The sequence below is a fragment of the Lampris incognitus genome, chromosome 2 (genome assembly GCF_029633865.1).
Source record: "Lampris incognitus isolate fLamInc1 chromosome 2, fLamInc1.hap2, whole genome shotgun sequence".
NCBI classification, from domain to species: Eukaryota; Metazoa; Chordata; class Actinopteri; order Lampriformes; family Lampridae; genus Lampris; species Lampris incognitus.
Window position 1 is genome coordinate 60615033 of NC_079212.1, and position 20310 is coordinate 60635342.

Genomic DNA, 20310 nt, shown 5'->3' on the forward strand with positions numbered 1-20310 from the left:
ACTTGTAATAACCATACTATCGGATCAGACATATAAACCTTCACATGACTTACATTTGACTTGTAATAACCATACTGTCAGATCAGGACATATAAAGCTTCACACGACTTACACTTGACTTGTAATAACCATACTATCAGATCAGGACACATACACCTTCACACGACTTAAACTTGACTTGTAATAACCATACTGTCAGATCAGGACATATAAACCTTCACACGACTTACACTTGACTTGTAATAACCATACTGTCAGATCAGGACATATAAACCTTCACATGACCTACACTTGACTTGTAATAACCATACTGTCAGATCAGGACATATAAACCTTCACACGACTTACACTTGACTTGTAATAACCATACTGTCAGATCAGGACATATAAACCTTCACACGACCTAAACTTGACTTGTAATAACCATACTGTCAGATCAGGACATATAAACCTACAGACGACTTACACTTGACTTGTAATAACCATACTGTCAGATCGGGACATATAAACCTTCACATGACTTAAACTTGACTTTAATAACCATACTATCAGATCAGGACATAAAAACCTTCACACGACTTACACTTGACTTGTAATAACCATACTGTCAGATCAGGACATACATATAAACCTTCACACGACTTACACTTGACTTGTAATAACCGTACTGTCCGATCGGGACATATAAACATTCACACGACTTACACTTGACTTGTAATAACCATACTGTCAGATAAGGACATATAAACCTTCACACGACTTACACTTGACTTGTAATAACCATACTGTCAGATCAGGATATATAAACCTTCACACGACCTACACTTGACTTGTAATAACCATACTGTCAGATCAGGACATATAAACCTACAGACGACTTACACTTGACTTGTTATAACAATACTGTCCGATCGGGACATATAAACCTTCACATGACTTACACTTGACTTGTAATAACCATACTGTCAGATCAGGACATATAAACCTTCACATGACCGACACTTGACTTGTAATAACCATACTATCGGATCAGGACATATAAACCTTCACATGACTTAAATTTGACTTGTAATAACCATACTGTCAGATCAGGACATATAAAGCTTCACACGACTTACACTTGACTTGTAATAACCATACTATCAGATCAGGACACATACACCTTCACACGACTTAAACTTGACTTGTAATAACCATACTGTCAGATCAGGACATATAAACCTTCACACGACTTACACTTGACTTGTAATAACCATACTGTCAGATCAGGACATATAAACCTTCACATGACCTACACTTGACTTGTAATAACCATACTGTCAGATCAGGACATATAAACCTTCACATGACCTACACTTGACTTGTAATAACCATACTGTCAGATCAGGACATATAAACCTTCACATGACTTAAACTTGACTTGTAATAACCATACTGTCAGATCAGGACATATAAAGCTTCACACGACTTACACTTGACTTGTAATAACCATACTGACAGATCAGGACATATAAACCTTCACATGACTTACACTTGGCTTGTAATAACCATACTGTCAGATCAGGGCATATAAACCTTCACATGACCTACACTTGACTTGTAATAACCATACTGTCAGATCAGGACATATAAACCTTCATATGACTTAGACTTGACTTGTAATAACCATACTGTCAGATCAGGACAAATAAACCTTCACACGACTTACACTTGACTTGTAATAACCATACTGTCAGATCAGGACATATAAACCTTCACACGACTTACACTTGACTTGTAATAACCATACTGTCAGATCGGGACATATAAACCTTCACATGACTTACACTTGACTTGTAATAACCATACTATCAGATCAGGACATAAAAACCTTCACACGACTTACACTTGACTTGTAATAACCATACTGTCGGATCAGGACATATAAACCTTCACATGACCTACACTTGACTTGTAAGAATCATACTGTCAGATCAGGACATATAAACCTTCACATGACCGACACTTGACTTGTAATAACCATACTATCGGATCAGACATATAAACCTTCACATGACTTACATTTGACTTGTAATAACCATACTGTCAGATCAGGACATATAAAGCTTCACACGACTTACACTTGACTTGTAATAACCATACTATCAGATCAGGACACATACACCTTCACACGACTTAAACTTGACTTGTAATAACCATACTGTCAGATCAGGACATATAAACCTTCACACGACTTACACTTGACTTGTAATAACCATACTGTCAGATCAGGACATATAAACCTTCACATGACCTACACTTGACTTGTAATAACCATACTGTCAGATCAGGACATATAAACCTTCACACGACTTACACTTGACTTGTAATAACCATACTGTCAGATCAGGACATATAAACCTTCACACGACCTAAACTTGACTTGTAATAACCATAATGTCAGATCAGGACATATAAACCTACAGACGACTTACACTTGACTTGTAATAACCATACTGTCAGATCGGGACATATAAACCTTCACATGACTTAAACTTGACTTTAATAACCATACTATCAGATCAGGACATAAAAACCTTCACACGACTTACACTTGACTTGTAATAACCATACTGTCAGATCAGGACATATAAACCTTCACACGACTTACACTTGACTTGTAATAACCATACTGTCAGATCGGGATATATAAACCTTCACATGACCTACACTTGACTTGTAATAACCATACTGTCAGATCAGGACATATAAACCTTCACACGACTTACACTTGACTTGTATAACCATACTGTCAGATCAGGACATATAAACCTTCACACGACCTACACTTGACTTGTAATAACCATACTGTCAGATCAGGACATACATATAAACCTTCACACGACTTACACTTGACTTGTAATAACCGTACTGTCCGATCGGGACATATAAACATTCACACGACTTACACTTGACTTGTAATAACCATACTGTCAGATAAGGACATATAAACCTTCACACGACTTACACTTGACTTGTAATAACCATACTGTCAGATCAGGATATATAAACCTTCACACGACCTACACTTGACTTGTAATAACCATACTGTCAGATCAGGACATATAAACCTACAGACGACTTACACTTGACTTGTAATAACCATACTGTCCGATCGGGACATATAAACCTTCACATGACTTACACTTGACTTGTAATAACCATACTGTCAGATCAGGACATATAAACCTTCACATGACCGACACTTGACTTGTAATAACCATACTATCGGATCAGGACATATAAACCTTCACATGACTTAAATTTGACTTGTAATAACCATACTGTCAGATCAGGACATATAAAGCTTCACACGACTTACACTTGACTTGTAATAACCATACTATCAGATCAGGACACATACACCTTCACACGACTTAAACTTGACTTGTAATAACCATACTGTCAGATCAGGACATATAAACCTTCACACGACTTACACTTGACTTGTAATAACCATACTGTCAGATCAGGACATATAAACCTTCACATGACCTACACTTGACTTGTAATAACCATACTGTCAGTTCAGGACATATAAACCTTCACATGACTTAAACTTGACTTGTAATAACCATACTGTCAGATCAGGACATATAAAGCTTCACACGACTTACACTTGACTTGTAATAACCATACTGACAGATCAGGACATATAAACCTTCACATGACTTACACTTGGCTTGTAATAACCATACTGTCAGATCAGGGCATATAAACCTTCACATGACCTACACTTGACTTGTAATAACCATACTGTCAGATCAGGACATATAAACCTTCATATGACTTAGACTTGACTTGTAATAACTATACTGTCAGATCAGGACAAATAAACCTTCACACGACTTACACTTGACTTGTAATAACCATACTGTCAGATCAGGACATATAAACCTTCACACGACTTACACTTGACTTGTAATAACCATACTGTCAGATCAGGACATATAAACCTTCACACGACTTACACTTGACTTGTAATAACCATACTGTCAGAACGGGACATATAAACCTTCACACGACTTGCACTTGGCTTGTAATAACCATACTGTCAGATCCGGACATATATACCTTCACACCACTTACACTTGACTTGTAATAACCATACTGTCAGATCCGGACATAGAAAACTTCACACGACTTACACTTGACTTGTAATAACCATACTGTCGGATCAGGACATATATACCTTCACACCACTTACACTTGACTTGTAATAACCATACTGTCAGATCAGGACATATAAACCTTCACACGACTTACACTTGACTTGTAATAACCATACTGTCAGAACGGGACATATAAACCTTCACACGACTTGCACTTGGCTTGTAATAACCATACTGTCAGATCAGGGCATATAAACCTTCACATGACCTACACTTGACTTGTAATAACCATACTGTCAGATCGGGACATATAAACCTTCACACGACTTACACTTGACTTGTAATAACCATACTGTCAGATCAGGACATATAAACCTTCACACGACTTACACTTGACTTGTAATAACCATACTGTCAGATCGGGACATATAAACCTTCACATGACTTACACTTGACTTGTAATAACCATACTATCAGATCAGGACATAAAAACCTTCACACGACTTACACTTGACTTGTAATAACCATACTGTCGGATCAGGACATATAAACCTTCACATGACCTACACTTGACTTGTAATAATCATACTGTCAGATCGGGACATATAAACCTTCACATGACCGACACTTGACTTGTAATAACCATACTATCGGATCAGACATATAAACCTTCACATGACTTACATTTGACTTGTAATAACCATACTGTCAGATCAGGACATATAAAGCTTCACACGACTTACACTTGACTTGTAATAACCATACTATCAGATCAGGACACATACACCTTCACACGACTTAAACTTGACTTGTAATAACCATACTGTCAGATCAGGACATATAAACCTTCACACGACTTACACTTGACTTGTAATAACCATACTGTCAGATCAGGACATATAAACCTTCACATGACCTACACTTGACTTGTAATAACCATACTGTCAGATCAGGACATATAAACCTTCACACGACTTACACTTGACTTGTAATAACCATACTGTCAGATCAGGACATATAAACCTTCACACGACCTAAACTTGACTTGTAATAACCATACTGTCAGATCAGGACATATAAACCTACAGACGACTTACACTTGACTTGTAATAACCATACTGTCAGATCGGGACATATAAACCTTCACATGACTTAAACTTGACTTTAATAACCATACTATCAGATCAGGACATAAAAACCTTCACACGACTTACACTTGACTTGTAATAACCATACTGTCAGATCAGGACATATAAACCTTCACACGACTTACACTTGACTTGTAATAACCATACTGTCAGATCGGGATATATAAACCTTCACATGACCTACACTTGACTTGTAATAACCATACTGTCAGATCAGGACATATAAACCTTCACACGACTTACACTTGACTTGTATAACCATACTGTCAGATCAGGACATATAAACCTTCACACGACCTACACTTGACTTGTAATAACCATACTGTCAGATCAGGACATACATATAAACCTTCACACGACTTACACTTGACTTGTAATAACCGTACTGTCCGATCGGGACATATAAACATTCACACGACTTACACTTGACTTGTAATAACCATACTGTCAGATAAGGACATATAAACCTTCACACGACTTACACTTGACTTGTAATAACCATACTGTCAGATCAGGATATATAAACCTTCACACGACCTACACTTGACTTGTAATAACCATACTGTCAGATCAGGACATATAAACCTACAGACGACTTACACTTGACTTGTAATAACCATACTGTCCGATCGGGACATATAAACCTTCACATGACTTACACTTGACTTGTAATAACCATACTGTCAGATCAGGACATATAAACCTTCACATGACCGACACTTGACTTGTAATAACCATACTATCGGATCAGGACATATAAACCTTCACATGACTTAAATTTGACTTGTAATAACCATACTGTCAGATCAGGACATATAAAGCTTCACACGACTTACACTTGACTTGTAATAACCATACTATCAGATCAGGACACATACACCTTCACACGACTTAAACTTGACTTGTAATAACCATACTGTCAGATCAGGACATATAAACCTTCACACGACTTACACTTGACTTGTAATAACCATACTGTCAGATCAGGACATATAAACCTTCACATGACCTACATTTGACTTGTAATAACCATACTGTCAGATCAGGACATATAAACCTTCACATGACTTAAACTTGACTTGTAATAACCATACTGTCAGATCAGGACATATAAAGCTTCACACGACTTACACTTGACTTGTAATAACCATACTGACAGATCAGGACATATAAACCTTCACATGACTTACACTTGGCTTGTAATAACCATACTGTCAGATCAGGGCATATAAACCTTCACATGACCTACACTTGACTTGTAATAACCATACTGTCAGATCAGGACATATAAACCTTCATATGACTTAGACGTGACTTGTAATAACCATACTGTCAGATCAGGACAAATAAACCTTCACACGACTTACACTTGACTTGTAATAACCATACTGTCAGATCAGGACATATAAACCTTCACACGACTTACACTTGACTTGTAATAACCATACTGTCAGATCAGGACATATAAACCTTCACACGACTTACACTTGACTTGTAATAACCATACTGTCAGAACGGGACATATAAACCTTCACACGACTTGCACTTGGCTTGTAATAACCATACTGTCAGATCCGGACATATATACCTTCACACCACTTACACTTGACTTGTAATAACCATACTGTCAGATCCGGACATAGAAAACTTCACACGACTTACACTTGACTTGTAATAACCATACTGTCGGATCAGGACATATATACCTTCACACCACTTACACTTGACTTGTAATAACCATACTGTCAGATCAGGACATATAAACCTTCACACGACTTACACTTGACTTGTAATAACCATACTGTCAGAACGGGACATATAAACCTTCACACGACTTGCACTTGACTTGTAATAACCATACTGTCAGATCCGGACATATATACCTTCACACCACTTACACTTGACTTGTAATAACCATACTGTCAGATCCGGACATAGAAAACTTCACACGACTTACACTTGACTTGTAATAACCATACTGTCAGATCAGGACATATAAACCTTCACATGACCGACACTTGACTTGTAATAACCATACTATCGGATCAGGACATATAAACCTTCACATGACTTAAATTTGACTTGTAATAACCATACTGTCAGATCAGGACATATAAACCTTCACATGACTTAAACTTGACTTGTAATAACCATACTGTCAGATCAGGACATATAAAGCTTCACACGACTTACACTTGACTTGTAATAACCATACTGACAGATCAGGACATATAAACCTTCACATGACTTACACTTGGCTTGTAATAACCATACTGTCAGATCAGGGCATATAAACCTTCACATGACCTACACTTGACTTGTAATAACCATACTGTCAGATCAGGACATATAAACCTTCATATGACTTAGACTTGACTTGTAATAACCATACTGTCAGATCAGGACAAATAAACCTTCACACGACTTACACTTGACTTGTAATAACCATACTGTCAGATCAGGACATATAAACCTTCACACGACTTACACTTGACTTGTAATAACCATACTGTCAGATCAGGACATATAAACCTTCACACGACTTACACTTGACTTGTAATAACCATACTGTCAGAACGGGACATATAAACCTTCACACGACTTGCACTTGGCTTGTAATAACCATACTGTCAGATCAGGGCATATAAACCTTCACATGACCTACACTTGACTTGTAATAACCATACTGTCAGATCGGGACATATAAACCTTCACACGACTTACACTTGACTTGTAATAACCATACTGTCAGATCCGGACATATATACCTTCACACCACTTACACTTGACTTGTAATAACCATACTGTCAGATCCGGATATAGAAAACTTCACACGACTTACACTTGACTTGTAATAACCATATTGTCGGATCAGGACATATAAACCTTCACATGACTTAAATTTGACTTGTAATAACCATACTGTCAGATCAGGACATATAAAGCTTCACACGACTTACACTTGACTTGTAATAACCATACTATCAGATCAGGACACATACACCTTCACACGACTTAAACTTGACTTGTAATAACCATACTGTCAGATCAGGACATATAAACCTTCACACGACTTACACTTGACTTGTAATAACCATACTGTCAGATCAGGACATATAAACCTTCACATGACCTACACTTGACTTGTAATAACCATACTGTCAGATCAGGACATATAAACCTTCACATGACTTAAACTTGACTTGTAATAACCATACTGTCAGATCAGGACATATAAAGCTTCACACGACTTACACTTGACTTGTAATAACCATACTGACAGATCGGGACATATAAACCTTCACATGACTTACACTTGGCTTGTAATAACCATACTGTCAGATCAGGGCATATAAACCTTCACATGACCTACACTTGACTTGTAATAACCATACTGTCAGATCAGGACATATAAACCTTCATATGACTTAGACTTGACTTGTAATAACCATACTGTCAGATCAGGACAAATAAACCTTCACACGACTTACACTTGACTTGTAATAACCACACTGTCAGATCAGGACATATAAACCTTCACACGACTTACACTTGACTTGTAATAACCATACTGTCAGATCAGGACATATAAACCTTCACACGACTTACACTTGACTTGTAATAACCATACTGTCAGAACGGGACATATAAACCTTCACACGACTTGCACTTGGCTTGTAATAACCATACTGTCAGATCAGGGCATATAAACCTTCAAATGACCTACACTTGACTTGTAATAACCATACTATCAGATCAGGACATAAAAACCTTCACACGACTTACACTTGACTTGTAATAACCATACTGTCGGATCAGGACATATAAACCTTCACATGACCTACACTTGACTTGTAATAATCATACTGTCAGATCGGGACATATAAACCTTCACATGACCGACACTTGACTTGTAATAACCATACTATCGGATCAGACATATAAACCTTCACATGACTTACATTTGACTTGTAATAACCATACTGTCAGATCAGGACATATAAACCTTCACACGACTTACACTTGACTTGTAATAACCATACTGTCAGATCAGGACATATAAACCTTCACACGACCTAAACTTGACTTGTAATAACCATACTGTCAGATCAGGACATATAAACCTACAGACGACTTACACTTGACTTGTAATAACCATACTGTCAGATCGGGACATATAAACCTTCACATGACTTAAACTTGACTTTAATAACCATACTATCAGATCAGGACATAAAAACCTTCACACGACTTACACTTGACTTGTAATAACCATACTGTCAGATCAGGACATATAAACCTTCACACGACTTACACTTGACTTGTAATAACCATACTGTCAGATCGGGATATATAAACCTTCACATGACCTACACTTGACTTGTAATAACCATACTGTCAGATCAGGACATATAAACCTTCACACGACTTACACTTGACTTGTATAACCATACTGTCAGATCAGGACATATAAACCTTCACACGACCTGCACTTGACTTGTAATAACCATACTGTCAGATCAGGACATACATATAAACCTTCACACGACTTACACTTGACTTGTAATAACCGTACTGTCCGATCGGGACATATAAACATTCACACGACTTACACTTGACTTGTAATAACCATACTGTCAGATAAGGACATATAAACCTTCACACGACTTACACTTGACTTGTAATAACCATACTGTCAGATCAGGATATATAAACCTTCACACGACCTACACTTGACTTGTAATAACCATACTGTCAGATCAGGACATATAAACCTACAGACGACTTACACTTGACTTGTAATAACCATACTGTCCGATCGGGACATATAAACCTTCACATGACTTACACTTGACTTGTAATAACCATACTGTCAGATCAGGACATATAAACCTTCACATGACCGACACTTGACTTGTAATAACCATACTATCGGATCAGGACATATAAACCTTCACATGACTTAAATTTGACTTGTAATAACCATACTGTCAGATCAGGACATATAAAGCTTCACACGACTTACACTTGACTTGTAATAACCATACTATCAGATCAGGACACATACACCTTCACACGACTTAAACTTGACTTGTAATAACCATACTGTCAGATCAGGACATATAAACCTTCACACGACTTACACTTGACTTGTAATAACCATACTGTCAGATCAGGACATATAAACCTTCACATGACCTACACTTGACTTGTAATAACCATACTGTCAGATCAGGACATATAAACCTTCACATGACTTAAACTTGACTTGTAATAACCATACTGTCAGATCAGGATATATAAAGCTTCACACGACTTACACTTGACTTGTAATAACCATACTGACAGATCAGGACATATAAACCTTCACATGACTTACACTTGGCTTGTAATAACCATACTGTCAGATCAGGGCATATAAACCTTCACATGACCTACACTTGACTTGTAATAACCATACTGTCAGATCAGGACATATAAACCTTCATATGACTTAGACTTGACTTGTAATAACCATACTGTCAGATCAGGACAAATAAACCTTCACACGACTTACACTTGACTTGTAATAACCATACTGTCAGATCAGGACATATAAACCTTCACACGACTTACACTTGACTTGTAATAACCATACTGTCAGATCAGGACATATAAACCTTCACACGACTTACACTTGACTTGTAATAACCATACTGTCAGAACGGGACATATAAACCTTCACACGACTTGCACTTGGCTTGTAATAACCATACTGTCAGATCCGGACATATATACCTTCACACCACTTACACTTGACTTGTAATAACCATACTGTCAGATCCGGACATAGAAAACTTCACACGACTTACACTTGACTTGTAATAACCATACTGTCGGATCAGGACATATATACCTTCACACCACTTACACTTGACTTGTAATAACCATACTGTCAGATCAGGACATATAAACCTTCACACGACTTACACTTGACTTGTAATAACCATACTGTCAGAACGGGACATATAAACCTTCACACGACTTGCACTTGGCTTGTAATAACCATACTGTCAGATCCGGACATATATACCTTCACACCACTTACACTTGACTTGTAATAACCATACTGTCAGATCAGGACATATAAACCTTCACATGACCGACACTTGACTTGTAATAACCATACTATCGGATCAGGACATATAAACCTTCACATGACTTAAATTTGACTTGTAATAACCATACTGTCAGATCAGGACATATAAACCTTCACATGACTTAAACTTGACTTGTAATAACCATACTGTCAGATCAGGACATATAAAGCTTCACACGACTTACACTTGACTTGTAATAACCATACTGACAGATCAGGACATATAAACCTTCACATGACTTACACTTGGCTTGTAATAACCATACTGTCAGATCAGGGCATATAAACCTTCACATGACCTACACTTGACTTGTAATAACCATACTGTCAGATCAGGACATATAAACCTTCATATGACTTAGACTTGACTTGTAATAACCATACTGTCAGATCAGGACAAATAAACCTTCACACGACTTACACTTGACTTGTAATAACCATACTGTCAGATCAGGACATATAAACCTTCACACGACTTACACTTGACTTGTAATAACCATACTGTCAGATCAGGACATATAAACCTTCACACGACTTACACTTGACTTGTAATAACCATACTGTCAGAACGGGACATATAAACCTTCACACGACTTGCACTTGGCTTGTAATAACCATACTGTCAGATCAGGGCATATAAACCTTCACATGACCTACACTTGACTTGTAATAACCATACTGTCAGATCGGGACATATAAACCTTCACACGACTTACACTTGACTTGTAATAACCATACTGTCAGATCCGGACATATATACCTTCACACCACTTACACTTGACTTGTAATAACCATACTGTCAGATCCGGACATAGAAAACTTCACACGACTTACACTTGACTTGTAATAACCATATTGTCGGATCAGGACATATAAACCTTCACATGACTTAAATTTGACTTGTAATAACCATACTGTCAGATCAGGACATATAAAGCTTCACACGACTTACACTTGACTTGTAATAACCATACTATCAGATCAGGACACATACACCTTCACACGACTTAAACTTGACTTGTAATAACCATACTGTCAGATCAGGACATATAAACCTTCACACGACTTACACTTGACTTGTAATAACCATACTGTCAGATCAGGATATATAAACCTTCACATGACCTACACTTGACTTGTAATAACCATACTGTCAGATCAGGACATATAAACCTTCACATGACTTAAACTTGACTTGTAATAACCATACTGTCAGATCAGGACATATAAAGCTTCACACGACTTACACTTGACTTGTAATAACCATACTGACAGATCGGGACATATAAACCTTCACATGACTTACACTTGGCTTGTAATAACCATACTGTCAGATCAGGGCATATAAACCTTCACATGACCTACACTTGACTTGTAATAACCATACTGTCAGATCAGGACATATAAACCTTCATATGACTTAGACTTGACTTGTAATAACCATACTGTCAGATCAGGACAAATAAACCTTCACACGACTTACACTTGACTTGTAATAACCACACTGTCAGATCAGGACATATAAACCTTCACACGACTTACACTTGACTTGTAATAACCATACTGTCAGATCAGGACATATAAACCTTCACACGACTTACACTTGACTTGTAATAACCATACTGTCAGAACGGGACATATAAACCTTCACACGACTTGCACTTGGCTTGTAATAACCATACTGTCAGATCAGGGCATATAAACCTTCAAATGACCTACACTTGACTTGTAATAACCATACTGTCAGATCGGGACATATAAACCTTCACACGACTTACACTTGACTTGTAATAACCATACTGTCAGATCCGGACATATATACCTTCACACCACTTACACTTGACTTGTAATAACCATACTGTCAGATCCGGACATAGAAAACTTCACACGACTTACACTTGACTTGTAATAACCATATTGTCGGATCAGGACATATAAACCTTCACACGACCTACACTTGACTTGTAATAGCCATACTGTCGGATCAGGACATATAAACCTTCACATGACTTAAATTTGACTTGTAATAACCATACTGTCAGATCAGGACATATAAACCTTCACATGACTTAAACTTGACTTGTAATAACCATACTGTCAGATCAGGACATATAAAGCTTCACACGACTTACACTTGACTTGTAATAACCATACTGACAGATCAGGACATATAAACCTTCACATGACTTACACTTGGCTTGTAATAACCATACTGTCAGATCAGGGCATATAAACCTTCACATGACCTACACTTGACTTGTAATAACCATACTGTCAGATCAGGACATATAAACCTTCATATGACTTAGACTTGACTTGTAATAACCATACTGTCAGATCAGGACAAATAAACCTTCACACGACTTACACTTGACTTGTAATAACCATACTGTCAGATCAGGGCATATAAACCTTCACATGACCTACACTTGACTTGTAATAACCATACTGTCAGATCAGGACATATAAACCTTCATATGACTTAGACTTGACTTGTAATAACCATACTGTCAGATCAGGACAAATAAACCTTCACACGACTTACACTTGACTTGTAATAACCATACTGTCAGATCAGGACATATAAACCTTCACACGACTTACACTTGACTTGTAATAACCATACTGTCAGAACGGGACATATAAACCTTCACACGACCTACACTTGACTTGTAATAACCATACTGTCAGATCCGGACATAGAAACCTTCACATGACTTAAACTTGACTTGTAATAACCATACTGTCAGATCAGGACATATAAACCTTCACACAACTTACACTTGACTTGTAATAACCATACTGTCAGATCAGGACATATAAACCTTCACACGACTTACACTTGACTTGTAATAACCATACGGTCAGATCAGGACATATAAACCTTCACACAACTTACACTTGACTTGTATTAACCATACTGTCATATCAGGACATAAAAACCTTCACATGAACTACACTTGACTTGTAATAACCATACTGTCAGATCAGGACATATAAACCTACAGACGACTTACACTTGACTTGTAATAACCATACTGTCCGATCGGGACGTATAAAACTTCACATGACTTACACTTGACTTGTAATAACCAAACTGTCAGATCAGGACATAAAAACCTTCACACGACTTACACTTGACTTCTAATAACCATACTGTCAGATCAGGACATATAAACCTTCACACAACTTACACTTGACTTGTAATAACCATACAGTCAGATCAGGACACATAAACCTTCACACGACTTACACTTGACTTGTAATAACCATACTGTCAGATCCGGACATATAAACCTACAGACGACTTACACTTGACTTGTTTTAACCATACTGTCAGATCAGGACATATAAACCTTCACACGACTTACACTTGAGTTGTAATAACCATACTGTCAGATCGGGATATATAAACCTTCACATGACCTACACTTGACTTGTAATAACCATACTGTCAGATCGGGACATATAAACCTTCACATGACCTACACTTGACTTGTAATAACCATACTGTCAGATCGGGACATATAAACCTTCACGTGACTTAAACTTGACTTTAATAACAATACTACCAGATCAGGACATAAAAACCTTCACACGACTTACACTTGACTTGTAATAACCATACTGTCAGATCAGGACATATAAACCTTCACACGACTTACACTTGACTTGTAATAACCATACTGTCAGATCGGGATATATAAACCTTCACATGACCTACACTTGACTTGTAATAACCATACTGTCAGATCAGGACATATAAACCTTCACACGACTTACACTTGACTTGTATAACCATACTGTCAGATCAGGACATATAAACCTTCACACGACCTACACTTGACTTGTAATAACCATACTGTCAGATCAGGACATACATATAAACCTTCACACGACTTACACTTGACTTGTAATAACCGTACTGTCCGATCGGAACATATAAACATTCACACGACTTACACTTGACTTGTAATAACCATACTGTCAGATCCGGACATATAAACCTTCACACGACTTACATTTGACTTGTAATAACCATACTGTCAGATCCGGACATAGAACCCTTCACACGACTTACACTTGACTTGTAATAACCATACTGTCGGATCAGGACATATAAACCTTCACGTGACCTACACTTGACTTGTAATAACCATACTGTCAGATCAGGACATATAAACCTTCACATGACCTACACTTGACTTGTAATAACCATACTGTCGGATCAGGACATATAAACCTTCACATGACTTAAACTTGACTTGTAATAACCATACTGTCAGATAAGGACATATAAACCTTCACACGACTTACATTTGACTTGTAATAACCATACTGTCAGATCAGGACATATAAACCTTCACACGACCTACACTTGACTTGTAATAACCATACTGTCAGATCAGGACATATAAACCTACAGACGACTTACACTTGACTTGTAATAACCATACTGTCCGATCGGGACATATAAACCTTCACATGACTTACACTTGACTTGTAATAACCATACTATCAGATCAGGACATAAAAACCTTCACACGACTTACACTAGACTTGTAATAACCATACTGTCAGATCGGGACATATAAACCTTCACATGACTTACACTTGACTTGTAATAACCATACTATCACATCAGGACATAAAAACCTTCACACGACTTACACTTGACTTGTAATAACCATACTGTCGGATCAGGACATATAAACCTTCACATGACCTACACTTGACTTGTAATAATCATACTGTCAGATCAGGACATATAAACCTTCACATGACCGACACTTGACTTGTAATAACCATACTATCGGATCAGGACATATAAACCTTCACATGACTTAAATTTGACTTGTAATAACCATACTGTCAGATCAGAACATATAAAGCTTCACACGACTTACACTTGACTTGTAATAACCATACTATCAGATCAGGACACATACACCTTCACACGACTTAAACTTGACTTGTAATAACCATACTGTCAGATCAGGACATATAAACCTTCACACGACTTACACTTGACTTGTAATAACCATACTGTCAGATCAGGACATATAAACCTTCACATGACCTACACTTGACTTGTAATAACCATACTGTCAGATCAGGACATATAAACCTTCACATGACTTAAACTTGACTTGTAATAACCATACTGTCAGATCAGGACATATAAAGCTTCACACGACTTACACTTGACTTGTAATAACCATACTGACAGATCAGAACATATAAACCTTCACATGACTTACACTTGGCTTGTAATAACCATACTGTCAGATCAGGGCATATAAACCTTCACATGACCTACACTTGACTTGTAATAACCATACTGTCAGATCAGGACATATAAACCTTCATATGACTTAGACTTGACGTGTAATAACCATACTGTCAGATCAGGACAAATAAACCTTCACACGACTTACACTTGACTTGTAATAACCATACTGTCAGATCAGGACATATAAACCTTCACACGACTTACACTTGACTTGTAATAACCATACTGTCAGATCAGGACATATAAACCTTCACACGACTTACACTTGACTTGTAATAACCATACTGTCAGATCGGGACATATAAACCTTCACACGACTTAAACTTGACTTGTAATAACCATACTGTCAGATCAGGACATATAAAGCTTCACACGACTTACACTTGACTTGTAATAACCATACTGACAGATCAGGACATATAAACCTTCACATGACTTACACTTGGCTTGTAATAACCATACTGTCAGATCAGGGCATATAAACCTTCACATGACCTACACTTGACTTGTAATAACCATACTGTCAGATCGGGACATATAAACCTTCACACGACTTACACTTGACTTGTAATAACCATACTGTCAGATCCGGACATATATACCTTCACACGACTTACACTTGACTTGTAATAACCATACTGTCAGATCCGGACATAGAAAACTTCACACGACTTACACTTGACTTGTAATAACCATATTGTCGGATCAGGACATATAAACCTTCACACGACCTACACTTGACTTGTAATAACCATACTGTCGGATCAGGACAGATAAACCTTCACATGACTTAAACTTGACTTGTAATAACCATACTGTCAGATCAGGACATATAAACCTTCACACGACTTACACTTGACTTGTAATAACCATACTGTCGGATCAGGACATATAAACCTACAAACGACTTACACTTGACTTGTAATAACCATACTGTCAGATCCGGACATAGAAACCTTCACATGACTTAAACTTGACTTGTAATAACCATACTGTCAGATCAGGACATATAAACCTTCACACAACTTTCACTTGACTTGTAATAACCATACTGTCAGATCAGGACATATAAACCTTCACACGACTTACACTTGACTTGTAATAACCATACTGTCAGATCGGGATATATAAACCTTCACATGACCTACACTTGACTTGTAATAACCATACTGTCAGATCAGGACATATAAACCTTCACACGACTTACACTTGACTTGTATAACCATACTGTCAGATCAGGACATATAAACCTTCACACGACCTACACTTGACTTGTAATAACCATACTGTCAGATCAGGACATACATATAAACCTTCACACGACTTACACTTGACTTGTAATAACCGTACTGTCCGATCGGAACATATAAACATTCACACGACTTACACTTGACTTGTAATAACCATACTGTCAGATCCAGACATATAAACCTTCACACGACTTACATTTGACTTGTAATAACCATACTGTCAGATCCGGACATAGAAACCTTCACACGACTTACACTTGACTTGTAATAACCATACTGTCGGATCAGGACATATAAACCTTCACGTGACCTACACTTGACTTGTAATAACCATACTGTCAGATCAGGACATATAAACCTTCACATGACCTAACCTTGACTTGTAATAACCATACTGTCGGATCAGGACATATAAACCTTCACATGACTTAAACTTGACTTGTAATAACCATACTGTCAGATAAGGACATATAAACCTTCACACGACTTACACTTGACTTGTAATAACCATACTGTCAGATCAGGACATATAAACCTTCACACGACCTACACTTGACTTGTAATAACCATACTGTCAGATCAGGACATATAAACCTACAGACGACTTACACTTGACTTGTAATAACCATACTGTCCGATCGGGACATATAAACCTTCACATGACCGACACTTGACTTGTAATAACCATACTATCGGATCAGGACATATAAACCTTCACATGACTTAAATTTGACTTGTAATAACCATACTGTCAGATCAGAACATATAAAGCTTCACACGACTTACACTTGACTTGTAATAACCATACTATCAGATCAGGACACATACACCTTCACACGACTTAAACTTGACTTGTAATAACCATACTGTCAGATCAGGACATATAAACCTTCACACGACTTACACTTGACTTGTAATAACCATACTGTCAGATCAGGACATATAAACCTTCACATGACCTACACTTGACTTGTAATAACCATACTGTCAGATCAGGACATATAAACCTTCACATGACTTAAACTTGACTTGTAATAACCATACTGTCAGATCAGGACATATAAAGCTTCACACGACTTACACTTGACTTGTAATAACCATACTGACAGATCAGGACATATAAACCTTCACATGACTTACACTTGGCTTGTAATAACCATACTGTCAGATCAGGGCATATAAACCTTCACATGACCTACACTTGACTTGTAATAACCATACTGTCAGATCAGGACATATAAACCTTCATATGACTTAGACTTGACGTGTAATAACCATACTGTCAGATCAGGACAAATAAACCTTCACACGACTTACACTTGACTTGTAATAACCATACTGTCAGATCAGGACATATAAACCTTCACACGACTTACACTTGACTTGTAATAACCATACTGTCAGATCAGGACATATAAACCTTCACACGACTTACACTTGACTTGTAATAACCATACTGTCAGATCGGGACATATAAACCTTCACACGACTTAAACTTGACTTGTAATAACCATACTGTCAGATCAGGACATATAAACCTTCACACGACTTACACTTGACTTGTAATAACCATACTGACAGATCAGGACATATAAACCTTCACATGACTTACACTTGGCTTGTAATAACCATACTGTCAGATCAGGGCATATAAACCTTCACATGACCTACACTTGACTTGTAATAACCATACTGTCAGATCGGGACATATAAACCTTCACACGACTTACACTTGACTTGTAATAACCATACTGTCAGATCCGGACATATATACCTTCACACGACTTACACTTGACTTGTAATAACCATACTGTCAGATCCGGACATAGAAAACTTCACACGACTTACACTTGACTTGTAATAACCATATTGTCGGATCAGGACATATAAACCTTCACACGACCTACACTTGACTTGTAATAACCATACTGTCGGATCAGGACAGATAAACCTTCACATGACTTAAACTTGACTTGTAATAACCATACTGTCAGATCAGGACATATAAACCTTCACACGACTTACACTTGACTTGTAATAACCATACTGTCGGATCAGGACATATAAACCTACAAACGACTTACACTTGACTTGTAATAACCATACTGTCAGATCCGGACATAGAAACCTTCACATGACTTAAACTTGACTTGTAATAACCATACTGTCAGATCAGGACATATAAACCTTCACACAACTTTCACTTGACTTGTAATAACCATACTGTCAGATCAGGACATATAAACCTTCACACGACTTACACTTGACTTGTAATAACCATACTGTCAGATCGGGATATATAAACCTTCACATCACCTACACTTGACTT